Source organism: Myotis myotis, unplaced genomic scaffold (genome assembly GCF_014108235.1).
Source record: "Myotis myotis isolate mMyoMyo1 unplaced genomic scaffold, mMyoMyo1.p scaffold_m19_p_6, whole genome shotgun sequence".
In the NCBI taxonomy this organism is placed as follows: domain Eukaryota; kingdom Metazoa; phylum Chordata; class Mammalia; order Chiroptera; family Vespertilionidae; genus Myotis; species Myotis myotis.
This window is the reverse complement of record NW_023416368.1, coordinates 17,623,666-17,635,253: the sequence shown is the minus strand read 5'-3', so window position 1 is coordinate 17,635,253 and position 11,588 is coordinate 17,623,666. Positions and strand designations below refer to the sequence as shown.

Below are 11,588 nucleotides of genomic sequence, written 5' to 3'. Positions count from 1 at the left end.
GCAAAGGGCCAGGGCATTCATATGCAAAAGCCTCTGCTGCAGCCTGGGTGGGGCAGGGTCTCAGGGAATCAAAGGGTGGAGCAAGCAGCTATGGCTGGTCCTCAGCCCTTCCCTAAGGGGCCGCGCGTCTCAGTGTCCTGATAATTGCTGCAAGCACCTCTGAGGGAAAGCAGCCCTCAAGTTCAGAGTTCTGCCTGCTGCCAGACAGTCCAGTTTCTCCCGTATGAGTCCTGGGTCCCCAGAGACTTCCCGGAACCGGAGTTCAGAGCAGTCGGGAGCTTGTGACTCCCTCCCGATTCAAAAAGACAGCCGCGTCCTCAGGTTCCAGCCCCTTTCCGTGCGTGTGAGCCTCCGTCCCTCTGCACTTTACTTCCGCAGCTCCTCTGGCTCTCAGTGTGTTTTTCTCTTTCCTTCTAGTTGTAGAATTTCCACTCAGCCAGCCTTCCTGTAGTTCTGGATGATGTCCGTTTTGTCTTTTTGTTGTATTTTTGAAGTTGTTGTGGGAGGCAGCAATTTCCTGGTGTTTCTCTATGCCGCCATCTTAGTTTCTCCCCGCATCCTATTTCTTATACTTCTCCTGGGACCAGTGAGTTAGCCTAGACATTTTCTTCTGATGGTTATGGCAGAGATCCAAGGGAGCAGATCCAACTGCATGAGCACCTTTTCATCCTTGGCTGTCTCACTTGTTAGCATCATATTGGCCAAAGCAAGACACATGGCCAAGCCCAACATCCATGACACTTATTCCTCCTATGGAAGTGAACAGGAGAAAGTGACTATTATTGAGAAATAATCCAATTTCCTACAAGCACTCATTATACACGAGTCACTAAGGCTACAAGTAAGGCATAATCATTTGCCCTAGGAGCAGTAAAAAAATTGATCCTGAACCATTAGAACAGCGATCTTACAGCTAATGGAAATTGCAGAGAAGGAGTTAAAACTCTAGTTCAAATGAACAGAAATTCTCAGGCTCTTAGGATTTTTTCTTTTAATTTCACACCCTGGAGAATGTTAAACTTGGATTGCTGGCAGTCTACCAGAGCATTGTGTTGAGCTGAAATCCCCTGCTATTAATAACCGGGGATACTGTGATTTTGAGATTTAAACCATGATCTCATGTTAGAAGCTGCAGAGTGCCAGGAAACTGTTTGGGTTCATAACACTTGTAAAAGCACTTGAGCAAAGATGCTGGGGACTAAAGGGGAAACTCATAAGCAGGTCTGCAAACAGGGCTGCAGGGCTGCATGGCTTTGTCTCAGGGACTCTCAGTAAGAAAGGTGCAACAGAAAACTGAAATATGCAGGCCATCCCGCCACTGAGAGCAACCATCTGGGGTTATTGACGTGAATAGCTGGAGGGGCCAAGGAAGATCTTGATGGATTGCAGAGAGCAGGGCAATGACCTGGTGCCTGATGCCTGATGCCTCCTCCCCACCCCCCCGCCTTTTTGAGGCCCCTCCTTCAACAGGTAGTGTTGGTATTAAAGTGAAGTTTGAGGAAGGCTCAGAAGACCTAGGTCCAGAGGAATGTTGAAAACCTAATGTTTTTTTTTTCCTTCTTTTCCATCCAATAGTTAAAGCAGTGAAGTCAGGGACCTGGGCTGAAGGGCTGGGTTACGGTGTCCAGGATCCCCAGATTCCTCCAAGTCTGACTCTTGACCACACCCAAGGATGACTGAACAAAGGAACAGAGTTAAATAGAAAAAAAATGTACTGGGATACATGATGGAAGATTTCAGGTTGTGTGTAATCCATCTTAGAAGTATCTGCTCTGGTCCAACTCTCTGGTTTCACAGTTAAGGAAGCAAAAAGCTTTTCTTGGGGTCACCTAAGTCTATGGCAAGGGCAAGAGAGAACCAGTCTGTGGTCTTACGGCAGCAGCTAACAGCTAACATTTAGTGAGGCCTTGCTGGTGCCAGGCTGTTATAAACACTATATGTAAATATCCATTTGTCGTCACTAAAATTCTATAAAGTAGTTACTATAATGATTCCCACCTAACAGAGAAGGTAAATGAGGTACGGAGACACCACACAACTTGTCTATTGTCACACAACTAATGAGTGAGGAGCAAGGATTTAAAATCACGGGCTGACTTAGAGCTTAGATTCTTTATACGCGGTGGGGCAAAAGTAGGTTTACAGTTGTGAGTACCTGAAACACATAGTTTATTCCTGTATTATTATTGATTAGTTATTGTATTATTTCCCATACAAGCAACTAACTATAAACCTACTTTTGCCTACCCCTGTATGTATTGTTTATTTATTTATTCATTTACTTACTTAATTATTAATTAATTAATTAAATTTATTTTAGGTAACATTGTTTAATAACATTGTTTAATAACATTATATTACATTCATTGTTTTCCGCAGTGAGAGAGAGCTAGTTAGACCATGACATACACTACATATCCCTAATAGACAAGGATGTCTCTCTTCTTGGAGCCTGGCAATCCCGTAATTGTAAGGCATTGGAGAGCACTTAGGTTTTCTCTACAGAGAGGTGAGGCTGGAAAATACAATGCTTTGTGTTCGAACAGCCGCAGGGAAGCTTTGGAGCTGTCCAAGGTGCTACCTCCCAATTTCCAAGCATCTTTGTCTGTTGGCACCGGTTACCAATGTTTACTAACTTTTACCATAGAAGTCTAGAATTTTATGTAAGTGTTGAAAAGATTGAAATAAATAATACTTGTATTTCTACTGTGTTCTAGGCATTTTATTTATTTTAAAAATAATTTATTTTTCATGGGCATTTTAGATTTGTTATGTCAGTGTAGCCTCATAACAAATCAATGACCAAGAGGGTATATAGGGAGAAAATGGTGATGGAAGAAAAATAAAATAAAGGGGAAAAAAGAAGAGAGAATCATATAAACTACTAACCATGTTACAAGGAATCGTGAAGCAATTACTTGTTAGAAGTAAACTGGGATGTGGAAAGAGGTGACAAGAAAGTCCTTATGCAGCCCAGGTCTTATGATCTAGCTGCAAGGGAGGCTGGTCTTGCCTCTTCAGCTTCTACAGCGGGAGGTGGATCCTGCCTCCCACCAAGTTTCCTAAGAAGGGAATGTGAAGCCATAGGAAGGGCATTTGGATGTTTGGCAGTCAAAACAAAACACAACAAACAAACCAAACCAACAAACAATGTCCCCCACACATGCACGGAGGTTACATTTTATATCATGAAATCAGGGTATCTAGAAACACTTTTTTATGTTTATTTTTCAGATATAAATATAGAGTGTCCTAAGAATCAAAGCACTTGCAGTTACAACTAAAAAGGTCAGGAAATTGCCTGGTATTTCATGGCTGGGATTTCTCAAATTGTAGCCTATTACAGACTGAAACAGAGCACCACTTGACCTTTTCCTGTGGCAAGATGTTGTATTATCGGAATTCCCTCTTTTTATGATTTTTTTGGCCCTTTCACCCTTTCCCAATTATTTGAATTCAGGCCCAAGAGGAAAGAAATGAAGAGAAAAAGATATGGTCTGAAATTTCAGGTTAGGGGTGAACCAACTCTCTTTTGAACTTAGAGAGGAAAGAGTTTTTTCTTGCTTATATGAGTAGAACATGGGATTGGGAATCAGGAAGCTCAAATCCTAATCTTGGGAAAGTCCCCGCCCCTCTCTGGACCTGAGATTCCTCACTGATGGGGCCCTGGATTGGAGTCAGGCAGACCCAGAGGGAGGTGGTGGCCCTAACAGATTGTGACTATAGCACTACCAGCCCACCCCCAATAGTTCCCCAGCAGAACTATTATAACAGCACTAGAGGCCCGATGCATGAAACTCATGCAAGAGTAGACCTTCCTCCCCCTGGCTGCTGGCACCAGCTTCCCTCGCAGCCCAGGCTTTGTCTGGAAGATTGTCCAGTCTAATCAGCATGTTACACTTTTATTATTATAGACAAAAATCACTCTGAGTGAGATTGGTCCTTGGGCTGATGGTTGTGTCCTATTATGAAATGTTTGAGAAATTAATTGTGTGCCCTATCAGCCTAGGCCCCTCAGTGTATGTGAAGGGAGGGGACTCGGCACCACGAGCAGTTCAATGCCCCGGTTATGGCCTCAGACTAATCTCAGTTTGGAGATTAGCTCTACGACTCATGAGTGGAGGAGCCCTAGGAAAGTTCCTAAGCCTCCACACCGTGGTTTCCCTGCATACTCTGATCATGCCCATATTACAGGTCCCTTTCAGACTCATTGTAAGAGTTAGATAGATGACAGGGGTAAAGCATGTGGCACAGTGCCTGAAGGAGACTTCACCCGAGGGTCCTTTGACAGACAGGTGGCTGCAGGAAGTGCCTGATGGGGCTGAGCAGTGGACAAGAGGTCAAGTGTGAAGCACCGTCCTCCAGTGGAAAGAGGAATTTGGAATCGTTTCCAGGCAGATGGACTGAAAATGTTCTTAGGATCACTGGCGGGTGAACTCTGAATCTGTGTCTTATTCCTCTTTTGCCTATGGATTCCCCAAAGTCAGCCAAGGGAAGGGCTCAACGTGTCTTTCTCAAACAGAACTGAGTCTGTGAGCGAGGCCAGACTTCAGACTTGTATCTGGCAGTTTCCCACTCAAATTCCTACATGGGCTGTTTTTCATTTTCAACCCCAAATGGAACATATCAGGGCTGATTCGTTCCCTTCCTTATTGTACATGACTAAGAGTGCTGTGTGCGAGATATTTTTTAAACTCACTGTTAAGTAGCTCCCATGTGTCTACATACATCTGCATCCACACCGCAGGGGAAAGGAAAGAAAAGAAGCAGGGCCTCATTCTACAGGGGGAAGGGAAGTCTAAGTGGGTGCACAAGAAATCCACGTTACCCTAGGAGTGATGTGGCCTTTAGCAAAGAAAAGCAACAAGAGTGTACTGTTTTAAAACAGAGAAAATATCTCTTTAAAATCTAGCTTTTCCAAAAAGGTCAGAGAAGTTTAAGGTTTACTCAAGTGTAAATGTCAATGGGAATAAGTGATACCTGTGAGAAAGTGGGGAGACCACTGACCTTTCATCCAAGAGGAGGCTAGAAATGATGTCTAAGAAGGGCAAGGGGAGGAAAAAACACCATAAGGATTTTGAACAAGGAAAAGAAGCCAGAATCAAGGAAAACCTAATGAACCGAAATCGTTAGTGCCACACACACATGATGCATTCAGTTGCACAGCTCTACACAATCTGAATATTTAAAAAGGTGATCTATTAGGTTATTAACTGGTCAACCTGCAGGAGAGGTTTGACTCTCAATGTGACCCTAGACATTCTCTTTTAACTTCAGAACCGGGCTTCATGCTCACACATACTTTTCCCTCGTAGGGCCAAGGGAAAATGGGAATTTTCCACATGCACACAAAAGAATCTGCTCACTGGATAACAAACAAAGCCCAGAATTTGGCCTCTGCCATGCTCCTTGAAGAGGGAAACAAGTTCTTATTTTTGTATTTATCCTTCCAGAGTCTCTCACGTTGCCTCATTCAAAGGAGGCATTCAGTCAATGTTTGTTGAAGGGAGAAACGAATTGCTTTTTCCTGCCACAGTGGGATTTGGAAGCCATATCCTGGTGATGGGCTCACCCAGTCTTCTTCTTCTTCTTCTTCTTCTTCTTTTTTTTAAATTATTTTTATTGTTAAGAGAATTACAGATGTCCCCCATTTTCTCCCCTTTGCTCTCTCCACCCAGCTCCCGCCCCACCCCAGGCCTTCCCCACACTATTGTCTGTGTCCATGGGTTATGCACATATGCATATAAGTTCTTTGGTTCATCTCTTCCCGCCCTCCCTCCCCCCACTTCCCTCTGATATCTGTTAGTCTGTTGCATGCTTCCAGGTCGATGGTCCTATTTTTTTTCATCAGTTTATTTTGGTCATTAGATTCCATATGTATGTGAGATCATGTGGTATATGTCTTTCTCTGACTGGCTGATTTCTCTTAGCATAATACTCTCCAGGTCCATCCATGCTGTCTCAAAGGGTACAGCTTCACCCAGTCTTCTTGTTTCTTCCCACCTTTTCGTCTCACGCACAGAGATGTGTGTCCTGATGCAGGACGAGAGAAAGTCCCCAGTACCTTGAACAACCTTCTCTCCATGTTGAAAAAGTCAACCCATGACAAGAAAGCAGTGGTTCAGAGCTCCTCTGCCAAGCGATGCAAACTATATTTCATCTGAGTTTCCCTAAACGTCAAACACAGAGACTGAAAATTCAGACTCTGCTCTCTCACGCTGTGGTTTCACACTGTGTGTCTTTACCCTTCTCTCACCCTGATTAAGCAATAAAAACTTGAAGGGCAAAATCTATAATATCTACTTCTCTGTATCCCACACAGTACCGAGCACAAAGCTCTACAAAGTCCTGTGAAGGAAAGGAAAAGATTAACTGCAACTGCTCCAGTGCTGCAGCCCAAACAAACCATGTCAGAGTGACATTTTCCTGCTGAATGCTGGAAATTTTTAGGGTACACATAATTCAAAGGCTTGGCACAAATTGTTTCTGGGATAAGCCAGTTGTATCAAGATGGGTGAATGTCTGTTCTAAATCTTTGTACTTAATCATTTCCTTCTGATTCTTCAATCTGAATGGCTGCTGGACTTGGAAAATATAAAATCGAGGTTCTTGCCCAAGTTTTGTCATTTATTAAAATTTTAAAATAGGGATAATAATATCTCCGATGCTGAGTTGTAAAACTTGAATGAGTTGACAAACGTACCTCAGAAATTATAAAGTATGATACAGAGGCCTATAGTACTTTACATCTTGAAATTTGTCTAAGAAATCCTCCTATTAGACATTGAGTTGATCGGACTTAAAATCCTTGGAGATATTTTCATAGGAGACCTTTGAAAACTATGTCCTGAGCTAGGGTTTGCAGGGGCCCTGCTATGCAATAGTTGGTTGATATTTCACCAACAGGCCCTGGTTTGTGCTCAAAGCTAAATTACCTCATGATAGCTACCATGGGGACAAATAACACAAGGAGTGGGTTTATTGGAGGGTGAGTGTTTTTAAAATCATTTTGCCGCACAATCAGTTACAGTGAGAGAGAATATTTTCATCTCTCGTGGCTTAGTGTTTAGAGCAGTGACGGCGAACCTTTTGAGCTCGGCGTGTCAGCATTTTGAAAAACCCTAACTTAACTCTGGTGCCATGTCACATACAGAAAATTTTTGATATTTGCAACCATAGTAAAACAAAGACTTATATTTTGATATTTATTTTATATATTTAAATCCCATTTAACAAAGAAAAATCAACCAAAAAAATGAGTTCACGTGTCACCTCTGACACACGTGTCACAGGTTCACCATCACTGGTTTAGAGTGTCAGTCTGCACGCACATGTATCTGGGTTTCAGCTTCGATCCCCGGCTGCGTGGGAAGCAACCAATTGATATGTCATTTCTCTCTCTCTTCCCCCCTCCCTTCTACTCTCTCTAAATATATCCTCAGGTGAGGATTAACAACAACAATTAAAAAAAAAACAACCCACTAGAGAGAAGTATCACTGAGATCAGTTTCATGGTGCGCTCCTCCACCTTCATCGGCAAACTGCATTTCTAATAGTAACGATTGTTTTACTCGCCTCAGTGGAAGAAAGGTTATTGCGTATTCTCCAGTCTCTGGGGGAATCACTATAAAGTGAAGTGCTTTACACAGTAGGTAAACCATAACTCTTACTGACCTTCTTGCAGTTAGAAAAGGCACATCCCATTTAAAGACACATCGCTCCCGTTGTCTGGGGACTGATATTTGAGGAAAGTCACCTATCAGTTATTAAGTAGCTTCCAGACACTTGTCTCCATCATTAGACAGAGAGAAGTCATGTGGCCACTTCTGGTGAGTGGTGACAGATTGGTTTTTAAGGAGATACAAAATCTGAAGTGATTGTTCTTATGCGCACGCACTCCTAGATGAATTGGACTTACCAGACAGTTTAGAAAAAGGGATTCAGGCACCAGTATGTTTGTTCACTTTCTGAATGTGAGTGTGAGAGGCAGATGCCTTGGAATTGACATCTGCCTCCAATTTTAACTTCTTCAGTTGGAGAAAGAACATAACTGTGAGCCCAACTGTGAGCTCACTGAGGGCAGAGATCTGTAGCTTACCTTTCTGTCTCCTTAGCACCTAACATTTCCTTATCCATTTAACAACGATTTTATCCAAACCAACATTTACTGAGGCCACAGCGCAGACAGGAGCGACAGCCCCTGTCATTGATGTCCCTCCTCCTTTCGCAGCTGCTGCCATTGACGAGGCGATGGAAGCAGAAACGCCCTTGGTCACGTGTAGCGTGGAAGGAACTCCCCAGGGAAAGACCACGCTGATCCGGCCCAACCGCCCGGGTGTCCTCAGTCCAGGAGAATGTGAAATTGGCATCAGGCCCGGCCGTATCACAGGAAAGGAAGAATCGGTATCGTGTCCAGGTCTGGCACCCTGACCTATGAAGCTGTTCACCGAGCAACGCACGCTGTTGGACTGGGCACTCTTTGTGCATTGGCATCGGGGGCCATCCTTTTCCCGGGACAGATCTTATTGACTGTCTGGACGTCTTTCTGAATGATCGGCCGCAGAAGGCATCAGCCTGGTTGGTGAAAGCGGTGGGAATGCGGAAGAAAATGCTGCCGTGTTTTTGAAGCAACATAATTCAGGTCCTGAGGCCAAGCCTGTGGAGTCCTCATTGCTGGTTTGACGGCTCCTCCCGCCAGGAGAATGGGCCCGGCCAGCCCGATGATTGCGATGATTGCTGGAGGAAAAGGTGGGGCAGAGGAGACCACCTCTGCCCTTCAGAGCGCAGCTGGGAGAACCGTCTACAAGGAGTGTGAAAAGAGGAAGATGCCGTGAAAGGAAAAGCAAGAAGTGCCCGAAGCCCGGAATGAATCATTGTATGAAGTGAACCAGCAGCACTTGGCTGCTCTTGTCCTCTGTCCGTGGGCCTGCGCCTGTCCCTGGGCTTCCAGGGCGGTGGGACGCCAACACAGAGACAAGGTTAGGAAGGTCTGTATTGAGACATTTTCACCTCATTGTGTAACAGGGACAGCCAATGAATCTACCCTTTGATTTGAAAAAAAAAAAAAGCAAAGCTGCTGAATGTGTTTGCCTTCTGTTAAGTCCCATACCCATGTTCTTCTCGCCATCAATTCTCATTAAAGGTTGGTTGAGCCTAAAGAAAATGCCAGTTTTGCTAATTACTAAAGATATTTAAGGAATAATCTCCATCTTACAATGTTAGATGAAGCATATAAATAGCAGCCAAGATTGATTCATGACCAAAGCAAACTGGAGGCAATCAATCACTGAACTCATTTATTCCAGAGCATTCAATAGAGAAATGTGGTCTAAAATGTGGCAGGTGAGATGGTTTTAGATAATGTCCAAAGTGAATATTTAATTTTAATAGTTGTACTTTTTATTTGATTAGAAAAATATTGGTTTTTCTATTTATGGGAATGATATATTTAAATTTAAAAGTCAAGTTGAGCTCTAACTGGTTTGGCTCAGTGGATAGAGTATTGGTCCGTGGCCTGAAGGATCCTGGGTTCAATGCCGGTCAAGGGCATGTACTTCGGTTGCAGGCTCCCAGCCCTGGTTGGGGGCATGTGGGAGGCAACCAATCGATGTGCCTCTCTCACATCAGTGTTTCTCTCTGTCTCTCCCTCTCCCTTCCATTCTCTCTAATAAAAAAAGTCAATGGAAAAAATATCCCCGGGTGAGGATTATAAATAAATGAATAAAATAAAATAAAGAAAATAACAATAGCATAGGTAGTAGAAGAATATGGGAGAAAACAAAGATGGTCCACAAATGACTAACGTATGCAGTACAAACCAACCAGTTATATGGTCACTCAGAAGTGAAGATATTTTACTTCTCAGCCTACTCTCAACTTTCATCCAGGGTTTACTATATATCATGCACCAGGCCAAACATTTTACTTACTTTTTGTCTTATAACAGTTGTCACCCGAGAACCATTCTTTTCTTATTCTTAAGCTAGAGGCCCAGCTCACGAAACTTGTGCATGGATACGGTCCCTAGGCCCAGCCTGCGATCAGGGCCATCTTCCCCAGCTGCCCGCAGCCGGCCCCCCCAACCCCCCCGCCACCCATCCCTGGTTTCCTGTTCGCCATTGGGTGATCAGAGCCTGCTGACCAGGAAAGGGACCAAGAGGTGGTCAGTGCATCTCATAGTGACTGGTCGAGTGGTCATTCTGGTCATTCTGCTGTTAGGGTCAATTTGCATATTACCCTTTTATTATATAGGATAGAGGCCCTGTGCACAGGTGGGGGCCAGCCAGCCTGCCCTGATGGGGGCCCTGGATTGGGGTGGGGTCCCTGCTGGGGGGTGGGGCCGATCGGGCTGAAGGGCCACAGTCATTCTAGTCTCTGGTTGTTCTGCTGTTTTAGTCACTGGGCTTTTATTATATAGGATAGCAGAACTCTTTTTTTATTGGTGCGACAATGAGTCCCCATTCAAAGACTACATTCCCAGGTTGCTTTGCAACCAGGAATGCCATATGACTGTTTTGACAGAGGAGCTAAAAATGATGAGCGGAGAAGTTGTGTGGCACTTTTCAGACTGGCTGCTACATGAAGCTAACTCATATGGAAGGGTGCACATTTGTTTTTCCCTTTTCCTCCCTCCTGGTGTCTGGAATGCCATTGTGATAGCTGGAACTCCAGTAGCCTTCTTGGAACATGAAGTGAGTTCAAGGATGGATGCCCAGTGCTAGAATGGGGGAATAGAAAGAAAGAAGTACGAGGCCTCGGTGACTATTGAGCTGTACCTCTGCTTGACTGTCCACCTCAGATCTCTTTTTCCTGAAGTAGAAATAAAATTCTATCTTTAAAACTTCCTTTATTTGAGGTTTTTGGTTGAAGCAGGCAAACCACTGATAGAAGGTGAAATATCAATTTGAATATAGGTAACTGTAAACAGAGCTTATGGAAGCTTACACAGAAGTTTATTTTTGCCACATAAAACAGTAAAGATGTGTGTGGCTGTTCAATGGTGCCATTCAGAGACCATGTTCGCCTCTGTTCTTCCACACTTACTATGCTGGCATTCATCCTCATGCTTGGTGCCTCATGGCTGCAAGAGGGCTGCTGTAGCTCCAGCCATTATGTCCACACAGCAGGCAAGAAGAGATGCAAAGTTTTGTCATCACAAGGTATTGTCTTTTTATTTGGGGAAGGAATTCCTCCCCAGTAGAGTTCTCCCAACATCTCATCATATAGCACTGCTTCTCCTGGATCTGTAGTGGGGTCTGCTCCACTGAAATATATTGGGTTCCATTACTAGGGAAGAAGGAAGTGGGGAGAGACTGGCTAGGCCATGGGCAGTGAGGAAACAAAGCCTCAGAGTTGAGGTGACATGCCAATTATTACACAGGGTCTTTGGTCTCCAGGACACAGAAGAACAAGGTTTTGAATGAAGCTCAAACCCTCAAACCTGGGGTCTTAACCACTTTGACAAACTTCTCTCAGAAAGACCTTAAACATCATTGCTTTCCCTTCATCAAGTTTTTAGATTCTGTTAGAGATTTTATACAGAATCCAGGTTAAATGGCAGGTAGAGCTAGAGAGACCTGAAAAATCTC

General features: G+C 44.0%; 1 pseudogene; it reads left to right on the top strand.

The window, feature by feature from the left end:
* The first annotated feature begins 7,952 nt into the window (after nucleotides 1-7,952).
* On the top strand, nucleotides 7,953-8,834 carry LOC118657860 (annotated as a pseudogene).
* The last annotated feature ends 2,754 nt before the right edge of the window (nucleotides 8,835-11,588 follow it).